Raw genomic sequence first — 15774 nt, 5'->3', positions numbered from 1 at the left:
TATCATCCCTCATAATTTCCAAAGCATATCCTGATATGGACTATACAAATTTATCTGTAAAAGCCTAGATAGTCTTTGCATCAGTTGTACTATAAAAACCTGTGACATGACAATACATATGAAATATTTTATTCTTCTGTATGAATAATCATCCTCCATATTTGTTGTTTTCTGAATATTTAAAAAGAAATACATTCAAATTTCATTATGAGTAACTGAAGTTATATCTAAGAAAGAATTAACTGTACACACAATCTATCACCTGAGCAGTAGATATTCAGGTGTTCCATTTTCTGCCAACCCTATTCTAAATGTGCTTTTCTTTCTGAGGTCATTGTGGATTTCTCATTTTCCTCAAGTTTTCAATCATAATAAGTCTTATCGACTGTACCTCTGCAAATGTCTCTCTCAACCAATGCAGTAGCTTATCTAGTCTTCAAATTTCTTCCATATTCTGTTCAATATTTGCTCTGTTACCAGACTAATTTTTCTAAGATGCAAATTTCATTATGTTCCTTTTCCATTCTTCATTTTAAAAAATTTTAATAGTTCCACATTTTTACACAGTAAAATATAAATCTTTTAGAATGGAATTCAAAATGCCATTCCATTTAGTTTATAGTACTCTGTCCCTCCACTGCCGATATCCTGCCTCCCTGAAGCTAGTGGTCTAATTACATGGAAACACTAACAATTCACTGAATATGCATGTGAATGGCTCTCTTTCTGCAAAGAGTGCCTGTCTTTCCTCTATCCAGTAAAATTGTGATGCGATCTTTACAACTCAGCGCCAATATCACCTCCATTGAAAAGCCTTTCCTGAGTCTCCCCCAAAACACCCTGACTAATCATGTCCTCCTCTTCTAGGGTTCCATAGCAACCTCAAGTTTCCTATGAACTTCCCTTTCAAATTCTGAGGTCGTAGTCCCTGCAGTGATTGGCACACTGACGATAACACTAAATACAATCATGATTAACTCACAGTTTTTCTGAAGTTTGCTTTCCTAATATATATAAAAGAGATGATCAGCCTTCAGCTTATCACACAGATTAAATAAAATGTACATGCAAAAATCTCTATCATAATATGCATTCAATAAGTATTAAAGTTGCAATGTTATATTTTCAGAGTACCATTCATTTACAAATTGCTAGCATACGTTAAAGGTGGCTACCAGATACAACCTTGAAATTCTAAGAACAAAATTAATGATTAAAATTGGAACACAAAAGTTCAAAGTAATTGAATACATTATTTATAAATGTATATCTTCACAGCAAATCTGAGCTAGATATGATAAAGTATATGCATAGCAAAATGCCTATATAAAATACCATTTTAATATAGTGGATGATAGGTGATCATTAAAACAAATATTTTGATTGCTTAAGAAAGAAATGCACAAATAAAAAAGCAAAAAAAAAAGCAGAGGAGACAGAGGTGAGTTCAAACACTATTCAATGATTGTCCAGATCAAACACTAAGTTTTATTAATACTTAGAATATAACACTAAGAATATTAACACAGGTCTCAGGAATCCAAGACTACTTTCTATGTTTATGTCATGAGCTCCTAAAGAAGTTCAGATAATAAAACTTTCCATTTGGGATGTGTTAATGAGGAATACTTATATCTGCATGTAAACATACCAAATAATTCAGAGGTAGAGAGACCAGAGTTGGTTCGGTGGCTCAATAATGGCACCAAGAGAGCATTCAGTTATTGTGCTACTTACCTAAAATTCACAGAACTACTGTATATCCAGACTTCATATCTTAATTATAAGTAGGAAGAAGACAGAGTCAAAGGGTAAATGAGGCCCTACTAATTAAGTCTGTTCTTTTACATCAAGAAAGTTTTCACAGAAGCTAGTCAAAATATATCCACTTCACCCCAAACTGGGGCATGTTTACCCTATCCTGACTTCAAGGGAGTCAGATCCACTATTTACATCCTGTGTATTCAAAATTCATATATATCCTTTTCCCCATTACACAAAACACTCTCCCCCATTATTTAAAGAGACAGCCCCAAAGTTCACCCAGCCACTAAACTCGGATTGCATGTTTAAAAAATAACTTATCTGATTTCGAGCCACTAAATTCAGATTGCACGTTTAAAAAATAACTTATCTGACTTCGCCCTCCAGCTGCTGCAGCTGCAGCCCTGTGGCCTCAGCTGAGAGTGGAAAGGTGGCTGCGGCCCCCCTCAGGAAACCACTGTGATGCGATCTTTACAACTCAGCTCCAATATCACATCCATTGAAAAGCCTTTCCTGAGTCTCCCCCCAAAACAGCCTGATTAATCATGTCCTTCTCTTCTAGGATTCCAAAGCAACCTCAAGTTTCCTAGATCTCCTCTTCCCATAGTCTCTCCACAGTGACTTAGGACAGAGCTACATGAGGCCAATGTGTATCCTTCCATCACATGCTGATGTTAGCAGAGCTGCCAAAGATATTTTCAACAAAAGATTTGGTTTGGGGTTGGTGAAACTGGATCTGAAAAAAAGTCATGCAGTGGTGTGGAATTCTCAACGTGGTTCATCTAATACAGTCACTGGTAAAGTTACTGGGACCTTGGAGACCAAATATAAACGGTGCAAGGATGGTCTGACTTTCACACAGAAATGGAACACTGATAAGACAGTAGGAACAGAAATCGCAGTGAAGACCAGATTTGTCAAGGTTCAAAATCTGATACCACCTTTTCATCAAACATAGGAAAGAACAGTGGTAAAATCAAGTCTTCTTACAAGAGGGAGTGTATAAACCTTGGTTGCGATGTTGACTTTGATTTTGCTGGACCTGCAATCCATGGTTCAGCTCTCTTTGGTTATGAGGTCTGGCTTGCTGAGTACCAGATCATCTTTGACAGTGCCAAATCAGGAATAACATTGCAGTGGGCTGCAGGACTGGAGACTTCCAGCAACACACTAATGTTAATGATGGGATAGAATCTGGAGGATCAACTTATCAGACACATCAGTAAACGTTGCTTGGACACCAGGTACCAACTGGTACTCACTTTGGAAGAGCAGCTAAACATCAGTTGGATCCCACTGTTTCCATTTCTGCAAAACTCAACAATCTAGTTTAAATGGAGTGCGCTACCCTCAGACTCTGAGGCTCGGTGTGAAGTTTACACTGTGTGCTCTGGTAGATGGGAAGAACATTAATTCTGGAGGCCACAAACTTGAGCTTGCTCTGGACTTGGAGGCTTAATCCAGCTGAAAGAAACTTCTGGGAATGGGTATCAGAAGATTTGGCCTTCATATATATCCAGAGTGACCAGCAAGCTTCCCCCCTGCTCTTCCCCAGCTAAGAAGGTGATCAAAACAAAGGCTGATCTAAACAAGAGCTGTATTTTACATATTTAGACAGTTACTTGTTAGCTGGTTTCTAGTTGGTTATCTATCTACTTATTTAAATGTATTTAACTGTTAAATGCACTACCCACCAATAATGAAATTGACCTTTATGAAAACTGTAAAAGAAAAAAAGATAACTTATCTGCTCACAGAATTCACAATATACAGTGGTGAGAAGCAAGTAACTACAATATTTAAAAAATCCCATTTGGAAAAGGGAGCATGAGAAACATAAGCACTATTCAATCTATATCACATATCAAAATTAACAGATATCAGAACTATCTGATAGGATTAGTTAGACTTCCTGCCCTAGGATGGAATCCTTTTCCTGATTAGACTTACTGGAAGCTTTTATTTCTCCTGGGTACAAAAATCTTCCTTTTTCATTAGCCTCCAAGGCATCATCTTAGGCAAAGGGAATGGCATATCCTTTTTACTACCTGCATTGCTTCAGCAGTTTTTTCGCCTATCTGTGTTACTTAGAGATAACAGTGTTTGTGTTAGGGACTGAATAATCAGCGGTTGTAGCAGGCCAAGCCTGGAGTTTCTTTTAAAATTCTGCTGTCAAAAATATAGCCACCTTGCAGTCCTTATGCTTTTGGTCAATTCATTGTACAGGTAAAGACAGTCAAAGTGATCATCTACGCACAGCCTGGTAATTTTTAGCTTTTAAGTACAGACTTCTGTTCAGTCCCCTAAATCTTACCTGGCAGTCTTCCACATAAATCTCATTGGCCAGAATCAGACCGTATGAGATCCCCTAGCCTTGAGAGAGGATAGAAAATTGAGATTTCACTTTCCTGTGCTATTTAGAGAGGAAGGAAAAAAAAAAAGGTTATGAATGGGCAAATTTGATGACTGTCTTATGGGGTTACAAATAGAGCCATTCTTCTTTCATTGTCTGTTTTCCAAAGGAGCCACTACACTTCTGTCTTTAATGTTGGGTTCTGAGAGTTGATAAACAGCCATGATTACCGTATCGTTTCCTGAGTTTATAGTCTTCAATTATAATCAATATATTCTTGCACCATGACCAGTGTTGACAAATAAAGCAAACAGAATAGAAAAACAACAAAATAGGAGTTGTTTCTTTTAAAAAAAAGATTAACAAAATTGACAAAACTTTAGCTAGACTAAGAAAAAGGAGGGACAATAGGTAAATAAAATCAGAAATTAAGTAAGAGATATTATAATTGATGCCACGGAAATTTTAAAATCATAAAAGACTATTATGAACAATTATGCACCAACAAATTAGACAATATAGAAGAAGTGGGTAAGTTCCAAGAAACATAAAACATACCAAGACTAAATCATTAAGAAATAGAAATCTGAACAGGTCTATAAGTAGTAATGTGATTGAATCAATAATAAAAAATTAAAAAATCCTCCCCACCCAAAAAAAAAATTCTAGGATCAGAAGCCTCCACAGATGTATTCTGCAAAATTTTCAAAGAAAAAAATTAACACCAAACCTTCTCAAACTCTTGTAAAAATTTGAAGCGGAGGGAACACTTCCAAACTAATTTTATGAGACCAGCATTACCCTGATATCAAAGCCAGATAAGGACAGTAGAAGAAAAGAAAATTAGAGAATACTATGCCTGAAGAATATAGATGCAAAAATCCTCAACAAATAATTAGCAAACCAAATTTAACAACACATTAAAAGATCACACACCATGATCAAGTAAGACATAGCCCTGGGATGAAAAGTGGTTCAACATATGAAAATCAAGCAATGCAGTACACCATATTAACAGAATGGAAGATAAAAAATCATATCATCATCTTAATAGATGCAGAAAAAGCAATTAAAAAAAAATAAATACATGATAAAAAAATTCAATAAACTAGGAATACAAGGAAATTACCTCAACATAATAAAGGCCATATATATAACATATATAATAGGTAACATCAAACTCACCAATGAAAAGCTGAAATCTTTTCCTCTAAGATCAGGATGTTCCCTCTTGCCACTTCTGTTCAACATAGTACTGGAAATCCTAGCCAGAGAAATGAAGCAAGAAAAGGATACAAAAGCATTAAAATCCAAAGGAAGAATAAAAAATTATCTGTGTTTGCAGATGACATGTTATATTTAGATAACCCTAAAAATTGCAAACACACACAAATAAAACTTGTTAGAAGTAATAAGTGAATTCAGTAATGTCGCAAAATATAAAATCAACATACAAAAATCAGTTGCATTTCTATAAACAAATAAGAATCAATCTGAAAAGGAATTGAAGAAAATTTCACTTACAATAGTACCATAAAGAATAAAACACAGGAATAAACTTAACTAAGTAGTTGTGACAACATGGATAAACCTGGCGGTATTATGCTTAGTGAAATAACTCAGAGGAAGAAAGACAAATACCATGTGATCTCATTTACATTTGGAATCTAAAGAACAAAATAAATAAACAAAACAGAAATAAACCAATAGACACAGAGAAGAACTAATGCTTACTAGATTGGAAAGGGTGAGAGGGGAAGGGGGTAGGTGAGAAAGGTGAAGGAGAAGTCAGGGGGATGCAAAGCACAGTATGGGGAATATAGTCAATAGTATTGTAAAAACTATGTATAGTGTCAGATAGGATGGAGTAGACTTATTGGGGGGATCACTTCATAAATTATATAAATGCCTAACCACTGCACTGTACATATGAAACTAATACAAAATAAAATTGAACGTCAACTACAATTTTAAAAAATAGTCACATGGATGTGTAGTACACCATCGGGAATATAGTCAATAATCTTCTAATAACTGTATGGTGTCAGATGGGTAGTAGACGTGTAGACTTGTTGGGGTTATCACTATGTGTGTCATGTAAATGTCTGATCACTATGTTGTTCTGTATGTTTAAACCTAAAGACAGAGAGAGAGAGAGAGAGAGAGAGAGAGAGAGAGAGAGAGAAGTCCAAAAGAAAAAATTTTAAAAATATATCTAACAGTAGGAGTAGTGGTAGAGACAGCCAAATAAGCAATAATTGTTGAGCACTAGTATTTAAGTGAATTAGGTACTTAACTGATGTCAGTGTTTCTTCTAACCTTACTCCAATTTTGTATCATAAAGCAAATATAAGTTAATATTTTGCTTTAAAAAAACACAAAACTTAACCAAGGAGGTGAAAGACTTATACACTAAAAGCTACAAATTGTTCATCACAGAAACATTAAAAGATACAAATAAATGTTCATGATTGAAAGACTTAATATTGTTATGATGTCCACAACTACTCAAAGTGATCCATAGATTTGATATAGTTTCTATCAAAATTCCAATGTTATTTTTCACAGAAATAGAAAATAAAAATCCTAAAATTTGTATGGAACCGCTATGGATCCAAAATGGCCAAACAATATTGAGAAAGAACAACAAAGCTGGAGGCCTCACACTTCCTAATTTTAGAACATATTACACAGCTACAGTAATCAAAACAGTATAGTGATGGCATAAAAAGAGACATGTAGAATAATGGAACAGAATTGAGAACCAAGAAATGAACCTCTACATATCTGGTCAAATGAATTTCCACATTTGTGCCAAGACCACAACACCTAAACTTGGAATTCATTTACCACATGTTATGACTACTCTCATAGTATCCTAAAAACATCCATTCAACCTCATCAGCTTGACATTTCAATCCAAGTTGGGAATTTATTGTGCATTCCATCTAACACATAGTGCATATAAATGCTAAATAAAATTGGTCAAATCTGTTGATACTTATGCTGTTCCTGCCACATAAGTGTCCATTTATCTTTTTCTATTTGATTCCTTTTTGTAAAATATTCCCCACTAGCTTCTGACAGCTATTTTATTTAAATAGCCTTTGCTGTGAACATTTATTGACGATTTCTTGAAAGTCTGTAGCAATCACATGCAATAGTTGCCTCTTTATATGCACTTTTACATCAAATTCAAAACAATAGTCAGGTCGGTTATAATCATCTGTCTGTGCTTCATCTGCATGTTGTATATGAAGACAGAACTTTTATTTACAAACATAGCTTACCACATAATGTTGCAAGAAGTAAGCATTCAAGAAATTAGTGCTTACATATTCCATTATCATTTTTATTTTTGAAAATTGCAAAAATGAATATGTGTAAAAATGAGACAAATGGTTAAATTGTACCCTGTTCAAGCTTCTAAATGTACAAGATTGGCAAAGTGTCATGTTGCCAGATTTAACAAATAAAAATACCTAATTTTTAAATTTAATTAAGAATGAATAAATTTCAGCATAAATATTTCCCAAATATCTTATGGGCGTATTTGTATTAAAAAGAATACAAATACAAATACAAATATTTGTATTGGTGTTTATCTGAAATTAGATGGCATCCTAAATTTTATCTGGTAGCCCTACAAATTGGTGTACTGTAGCCCCTTTGCTTCTTGTTTTTTTAAAGAATAATATTATATTTTCAACCAAAAGATTTCCTTTAAAATTTAAGAAAGATATCATGCAGCCCAGGTAATCTGTCTTAATTTAGTTAACTAATTAGGCCCAGAACAGCCTGTCCATATACTAATTTGCAATCTAATACTGCAACCATATGTGTTTCAAAGGCTATTTTTTAACTGAAAGTTTTCTTTACCGTATTACTATTAAAAATTAAGGCAAACCTTTAGTTCAGTTTAACGGTATTTCTGTTTCACTGAGAATAAACGTTCTCTTTATTATCTAGTTTTTATATAATTACTGTAGTTTAGAGGCATTTAAAAATATTATTTCATGCATTTAAAAATATTATTTCATTTTGGTGTCTAATTTAAAATACACCTGTTACTTTTACCACTAGCTGTCCCTTTCCTCTACCTCCCTACTTATAGTAAAAAATAATAAATGTATAATTTTTTTCTCATCTCATTTCCACCGACCTAACAAAAAGTAATAACAGCTTCTGGCAATAGAATAGTATTAATAGAATCAATAGAGTATTGATTGAAGTCAGCACTAAATTTCAGTGTTTTAACATTAACATTTTTCTGTAATTTCAGAAAAAAACATTTTAATATGAGTTTAGGAGAAAATGTTAGACACTGCTCAGTAGAAATTATTTTAAATTGATTTTACCTTACTTAGGTAACTTCAGACTTCCTGTTACAGTTTTAAATAACTATCTTTTCATTTTCTTTAATATCAATCACAGTTTTTTTTTAATTGATAGACAATTTTGTAAAGTATTTTGGACTTACTGAAAAATTGAGTAGAAATACAGAGTTCCCATATACTCCCTTACTCACCGTGCTCATGCACCTGCACCCAGAATTCTCTATTATTAACATCTTGCATCAGTGTAGTACATTTGTTACAATTGGTGAGCCAAATGTGGTACATAATTATCAACTAAAATCCATAGTTTATATTAGGGTTCACTTTTTGTGTTGAACATTCTATAGGGTTTTGATAAATATAGAATATGTATCCAACATTTCAGTAACATGCAGAATAATTTCATTGCCCTAAAAATTTCCTGTTCTTCACCTCTCTCTCTCTCTCTTTCTCTGTCTCTCTCCCTGACCTCCTGGCAACCACTGATCTGTCTCTACAGTTTTGCCTTTTCAAAAATGTCATATACGTTGGAATTATACAGTATGTAACCTTTTCAGATTCTGTTCTTTGATTGAACAGTATGCACGTAAGGCTCCTCCAGATCTATTTGTGGCTAGCTAGCTCACTTCTTTTTATTGTTCAGTAATATTCCATTGTAAGGATATACCAACATTTCTTGCTCCACTCACTCTTGAGAGATATCTTGCTTGCTTCCAAATTTTGGCAGTTATGAATAAAGCTGTTATCAACATTTGTGTGTAGGTTTCTTTGTGGACAGTCACAAGCTTTTTAACCAAAGTTTTGGATTTGTTTCTTTTTCCTTCTTTTACCAGAATGCCAAATTTGGTTATGTTGTTTATTATTATTATTATATAATGGTTGATGTATTATTATCTTCTGTATTAATTTTTATTTGCCTCTCAAAACAGAGAATAATTCAGACGATTATAGAATCCCTTTCTTTGACTCCACAGTTATCGTGTTGTTTTTGGTTTCCCTATAGGTCTCGTAATGTAATGCTGTAGCTCTACACTCCTGTTATCATGGCAGAATAAAAAGTGTTGGTACCTTTATTTGTGAGGGGAAGATAATGGAGGAGATGGTTTGTCAGTAGTCTTACTTGAAATGAACTATACCCTCTCTCAACAGCCTTTCAATATAATCCTTAATTGGGTTGGTAAATCATACAAAACTAAAAGCTATAAATATACAATCAAGTGTGCCTTCAAATATCTTACTTCATAAATAAGGATTTATTCATTGAAGCCATAGTACTTTATATTCCAAGGTGTTACATCAGTAGCATATCAAGAAAATTAAGTCAGAATCAGACAACTGTTCAAATACTAGAGTATTCAAATGTTAGAATTATTCCTAAAAAAGAATTTAAAATGAGATAATCTCTATTTTTTTATATTAAGATAATGATATACTGCATTTGTGGCTTTTGCAAACATGGCTGTGACTACCCCTGGCATTGTATTGCTTACTGTCTTTTTTGCTTACTTTCCCCACTTATTAAAGCTATTTATTTACAACAAATACTTTGTATGCAAACATTAGTCTGCTGTTAACAAAAGTGAAGCCCAAATTTGTAATTAGCTACAGCTGTACATGCTGCTTCCTTTATTCAAAAGTCTTCTACCATTGTGAAGCTGTTTTGCACATTTCATGCTTTGTGGGAACCAATCTTGAATACTATAAAAAGGGCTTGTTCTCCATATGCTGAGTTCAAATTAACTGTTATCTGTTCTAATTGGGATGGGGGGGTACAGTTGGTAGCAATAGTTGTATTAAAGGAAGGAGAGACAGAAGGAAACGGCTTTGAGGAAAGTTATGCATAAAATTAAATGAGTCTGAATATTATATATCAGTCAATAACTTAAGCACCAATTCAAAGTTCTGTGTCCATGTCATATGTCATTAAATGACAATTAATCAAAATCAAGTGCATCTCATACATCCCACAATCAAAGTATAAGCTGATGCTTTCTCCACTAACAGTTAATCCTACTCAATGTGTAGCCCACTGACAGAGTCTCATACAAAATGTCCTGGGTGTGATCATGGGAAAGTTACTTAACCTCTATATTCTTTAGTTTCTTCATTTGTAAATTAGATATAATAGCAGCATATATTTCATTGGATTCTAGTGAGGATAAAGTGAATTAACATTCATTAAACACTTAAAGAGCATTGCCTAACGCGTAGTCAATGGTATCACTGTTAAATTGCTGTACAATCTGGTACATTTTAGGAGATAAAATTTCTCTATCCATTGTTGATGTTATTGATCAAAGGCTAAAAAATAAAGACATCTCTACACAGTTAATTAAACTGATGAATTATAAAGGGGAAAAATATGGCAATAGAGCAAGATTATTTCCCCGCAAATCTTTGTTTACATTTGGTTGGAATTCCAATCAAGGGAAAATACCCTGGCAGTATGTATGATTTGGGTATTTGTTGTATTCTGCTAAAATAGGAGTACATTTGACCACCCAATTTGGAAGTTGGTACATTTGGCCAACTTCCAAATTACAGAAAATGATTACAGAATAATCGACACTCTAACCTTCTGAATTACCACTCCAGATATGCCCAGAAAAGAAAATTACAAAACCTGGTGAGGGTGAGTTTTCACCAATGGAAGTTATAATTTTCCTGAGATAATTCTATTTGATATTTGATCAACAAAATGTCAAAGAAAGAGTCAATGTAAGAAGAATAGAAAAATGACATTTGCATATATATATATATGTTTATATTTATATATTGCCTATATATTATATATAATTATTATATATACATAATATATATATGTAATATTATGTATATATACACATCACACAAATTCACTCCAAAAGAGTTATGTGTAAAGATCAATAGTCAGAATTTCAATTTACCAATAGAGAATGTTCATATTCAAAGATGTATTATATAGCCAAGTAGTATGTACTCACTGTGTAAATATACCACAGTTTCTTTCTTTTCTTTTTCTTTTTTTTGATAAATACCACAGTTTCTTTATCCAATCGTCTATCGATGGATGGGCATTTTGGTTGTTTCCATACCTTGCCTATTGTGAATAGTGCTGAAATTAAACACAGAGGTGCATATATATTTTTTCAAATTAGTGCTTTGAATTTCTTTGGATAGATACCTAGAAGTGGAATTGCTGGGTCATAAGGTAGTTTCATTTTCAATTTTTTGAGGTACCTCCATAGTGTTTTCCACAGTGGCTGCACCAACAGTGCACAAGGGTTCCCTTTTCTGTACATTCTCACCAGTGCTTTTTGTTTGTTGATTTATTGATGATGGCCATTCTGACAGGAGTGAAGTGGTGTCTCACTGTGGTTTTTACTTGCCCTTCTCTAATTGTTAGTGAAGTTGAGTATTTTTTTCATATGTCTGTTGGTCATCTGTACGTCCTCTTTAAAATGAAATCTTACCCTTTGCAACAACATGGATAGACCTAGAGAATATTACGCTAAGTGAAATAAATCAGACTGAGAGAGACAAATACCATATGGTCTCACTTATATGTGGAATCTAAAGAACAGAATAAACAAACAAACAAAACAGAAACAGACTGAGATATAGGAAAAAAAACTGATAGTTGCTGGATAGGAGGGGGGTGGGGTTGGAGGAGAAGGTAAAGGATTAGAAAGCACAAATTAGTAGGTACAATATAGGCTCAGGGATGTGAAATACAGTTTGAGGAATATAATCAATAATGTTGTAAAGAATACATAGGGTGCCAGGTGGGCACTGGACTTATTAGGGAGTTCACTTCATGGACTGTGTAGATGTCTGATCACTGTTTTATACACCTGAAGCTGAAGTAGAAGTAGAATATTAAATGTCAACTATAATTAAATATATATATATACATATATATATATATATATATATATATATATATATATACAGTCACAGGATGTGAAGTATTGCATGGGAAATATAGTCAATGGTATTGTAACAGCTATATACGATGTCAAAGAGGTAGTAGATTGGGGGGGGTATCACTTTGTGAGGGGTATAAATGTCTAAGTATTACATTACTTTGCACACCTGAAACTAATTTTTTAAAAAAGAAAATACTATTGAAAAAGATGCATTCTAGAAATTAAGCTTTCATTAACAATCATATTTTATTAAGCTAAGTATTTCTAAAACTCACAGATATGTAAATCTCAATAAAATCCTGTAGTTTTCAGGCAAAATCCTAGAGGGTAACACATCAATTAAGACAAATAATCTGAGGATGTTATTTCCTTGTTTTCTTCAGATAGACTCCCAATTTAAAATCAAGAATTAAGACTGAAAAAGTTCTCTGAAAAGGTGTCAATCTTATTAACAACTATTAAAACTAAATCCAATATTAAGTAATGAAAAAGAAAATATTGATAGAACATAAGGAAGTACTGTAAAAATTGAATAATCTGAACATGTTGTGTTTTGCATTTGCTAGTTCCAAAGCAAGATGTTTGTGTGCTTATGGGTGCATTTTCACAAGGTGAGTGGTGAGGAAGAAAGAGAGGTACATGATTAGAGAGGAGTGAGTCTTTCATTCCTGCCTACAAGAATTATTTTTCACAGCACAAAATGACATATAATCGTGAAACTTATGTGATTCATAACTCTACTTCAGTTTATTAATAATGTGCTGACAAAGCTCCAACTCCAAGCAACAATCATTAATGATAGTCAAATACAAATGTACGTTGCATTAGGCATCCACAATTTGGATTTTTGTCAGGTAGCCAATTTTTAACACCTATTCAGAAAAAAAATTCTTTTGAAAGGTTCATTGGTTTCTGCATTCTTCTTAAAATTCTGAATTCAGCTCAACGGTTGGCAATTTGAATTAATGTTGCCTCCATATGACCCTAAGGCCACTATCACTCTTGAAAACATGAACATAGGAGATATAGCTACTCTTATAATTATCTCACAATCTCAAGTTTCCTGAGAATAGCTTGAGGTCTTTGATATCCACATTATGGTTTTTAACTGGAATGATCAGCACTCAGAGCACTGGAAAAATAAATGTCTAGGGGCTTGGTAATCATACAAGCATCTAATCCTTGCTTTCTCCAAAGCTACTGTTGCCTATTTACTGATGAGGGAATGGACAGATAATTGTGGAAAAACTGCCAGAGCTTCCACGGCTCAACATTTGTCTGATTTGTTTACCCCACCATAACTCTTCCCTTTGGTCATGACATTGGGCTTCCTGCTTGAATCATGCATACGCTTGCTGTGTTCTCTGGATGCTTTGTCGTAAGACAATGAGTTACTTTAGTTGCACAAATTGACTCATTGGACAGCATCTATCCTTGCTGTTCATGGCTTTATTCATTTCTCCATTCCATATATTCTCAAGAGTCCAGCATGTTTTGTACCATGGCCCACACAAGTCAAAGCAACCAGAGCTATGTGTGATACAGAAGCACTATAACTGCCTACCGTAGGAATACTGTGGCTTCATTGCCACAGTATTATTTTTAATCTCATTCTTAGATACTGAGCTTAAGAAGTTTTCTCCAACATCTATCTTACATTAGTTTTTCTTTATTTAAATAATTGTATTATGTGGTTATTCATTGTCCATTCGTACTCACCAATTGTCTAAAAATTGTTTAAAGGTAGATAAGTGGGTTTGTTTCTACCATAACACAATTCTTCTATTTGCCACAATAGAACTGTTATCTTTTTACAAGACAGCCACAAGTAATAAAAATAATGAAGAAGGATTTAAAAACTAAAAACTCTAGTATGATGTCTGTATTCACACTTGAAATCTTATACCTGTTACAAGTATCAGACTATGGCCCAGACCTTGACTGAAATATTTATTTGTTACTTAAGGAAATAAAAATCAGTCTTCGCATAACAAGCTTATTTACAAAAAAAAAAAAAAAGACAACTATAAACTAAAGAGAATATTTTTGGTCCAGCTGAACTGTAAATAGAGCTAGTTGCATGGTAGTTCCCCTAAAATAGCTTACCCACAAAGTTTACCCACCAGGAAAGGTTTAGGTAGGAGATACATGATCATGCTGAAAACAAAGACACACTGAAGTAATAAATCTGAAGAATCAGAATTAGGACACCGGCAACTATAAAGGATAAAGCTAAGAAACCACAAACCATACAGGGAGAAGCCCAGATAAAAGACTGTGATATACCTCAGATGTTCTAAACATGGCAGGCCCCTGGGCACAGCGTACGCATAATAAGAAAATTCACCTATTTTCCACTTCCAATCTATTTAACATAAAGGTGACTTAAAGCTGCTGAAAATAACTCTTGTGCCTAAAATACAATTGCTGCCACATGCCTGAAAAATTCAACCATTCCTGTTGAAGACGTTTAGAAGATGTTCACGACTTTGACACGAGTCATATTCCCACAATTGCACCGTCCCTGAGTTCACTTCTCTGTGAATACTAGGTCTGGTAATTCAACCTTGCCCTTTGGTTTCTGGACCTCTTATTGCTCTGCATCACTTGATTAAATGCAAATTCAAGGAAAAAGTATCAGTAATTTTGTGTTCGTGCCCAAGAAATTTTATCTAATATCTCAAAAGGATCTCACTGTTCTGTGGTCATATTTTCTAACTGCTCACATCAGCTATTTCAAATCTCATGAGTTTCCATCCCCATTTATCCTGAATCTCACCATGCAACTTTACCTGCTTCTTCACAAAACAATAGCACTTCTAGGTGGGAAATCCCTCAACTTCCTAATCCCATCCTACTGAAAACATTGGTGCCTGCTCTTATATTTATATCCTTAAAGCCTCTTTTCCAGAGCAAATTTCTCCTCCTGTCATACGAATTTAATTTTCTCCAATTTTCATGGACATTTCATGTATCAGCTATCTCTTATCTCTCCTAAATTCCTAATACACCACTCTCTCTTGCACTGGCTCTCAAACTTGGCTTCAGATAGGAATCATCTGGAGAGTTTAAAAAATAATTATTGCTGGGTTTCACTTCCAAAGATTCTCATGTAGCTGGTGGGAGGTATGGCCTGTGCATTAGGATATTTAAAAGCTCTTCAAGTTATTGTGATGTGCAGCCAAAATTCAAAATCGCTGTTCTACTGGCTCATTTTCCCAAAACACGAAACATTCAGAATTATTACCATACTGTATTTATTTTAAAAAGCACACAATGTGCAAACCTGTGACAATTTAAGCATCAAAAGAAATAATAGTACTGTTACAACCAAATGAATAAAATAGCAATGTGTGAGTTTATATTAATATAGCTCTTCCTTATAATAAAATGATAGCTATCAAATGAGGAA

At 33.9% G+C, this 15774-nt stretch overlaps 1 pseudogene across 1 annotated transcript; it reads left to right on the top strand.

Annotated features, from left to right (window-relative positions):
• The first annotated feature begins 2410 nt into the window (after positions 1-2410).
• On the top strand, positions 2411-3223 carry LOC308497576 (non-selective voltage-gated ion channel VDAC2-like; annotated as a pseudogene). The gene has a single exon. The product of its transcript is annotated as a non-selective voltage-gated ion channel VDAC2-like (transcript).
• The last annotated feature ends 12551 nt before the right edge of the window (positions 3224-15774 follow it).

Source organism: Rhinolophus hipposideros, assembly GCF_964194185.1.
Source record: "Rhinolophus hipposideros genome assembly, chromosome: 5".
In the NCBI taxonomy this organism is placed as follows: domain Eukaryota; kingdom Metazoa; phylum Chordata; class Mammalia; order Chiroptera; family Rhinolophidae; genus Rhinolophus; species Rhinolophus hipposideros.
This window is presented reverse-complemented; position numbering and strand designations above follow the sequence as displayed.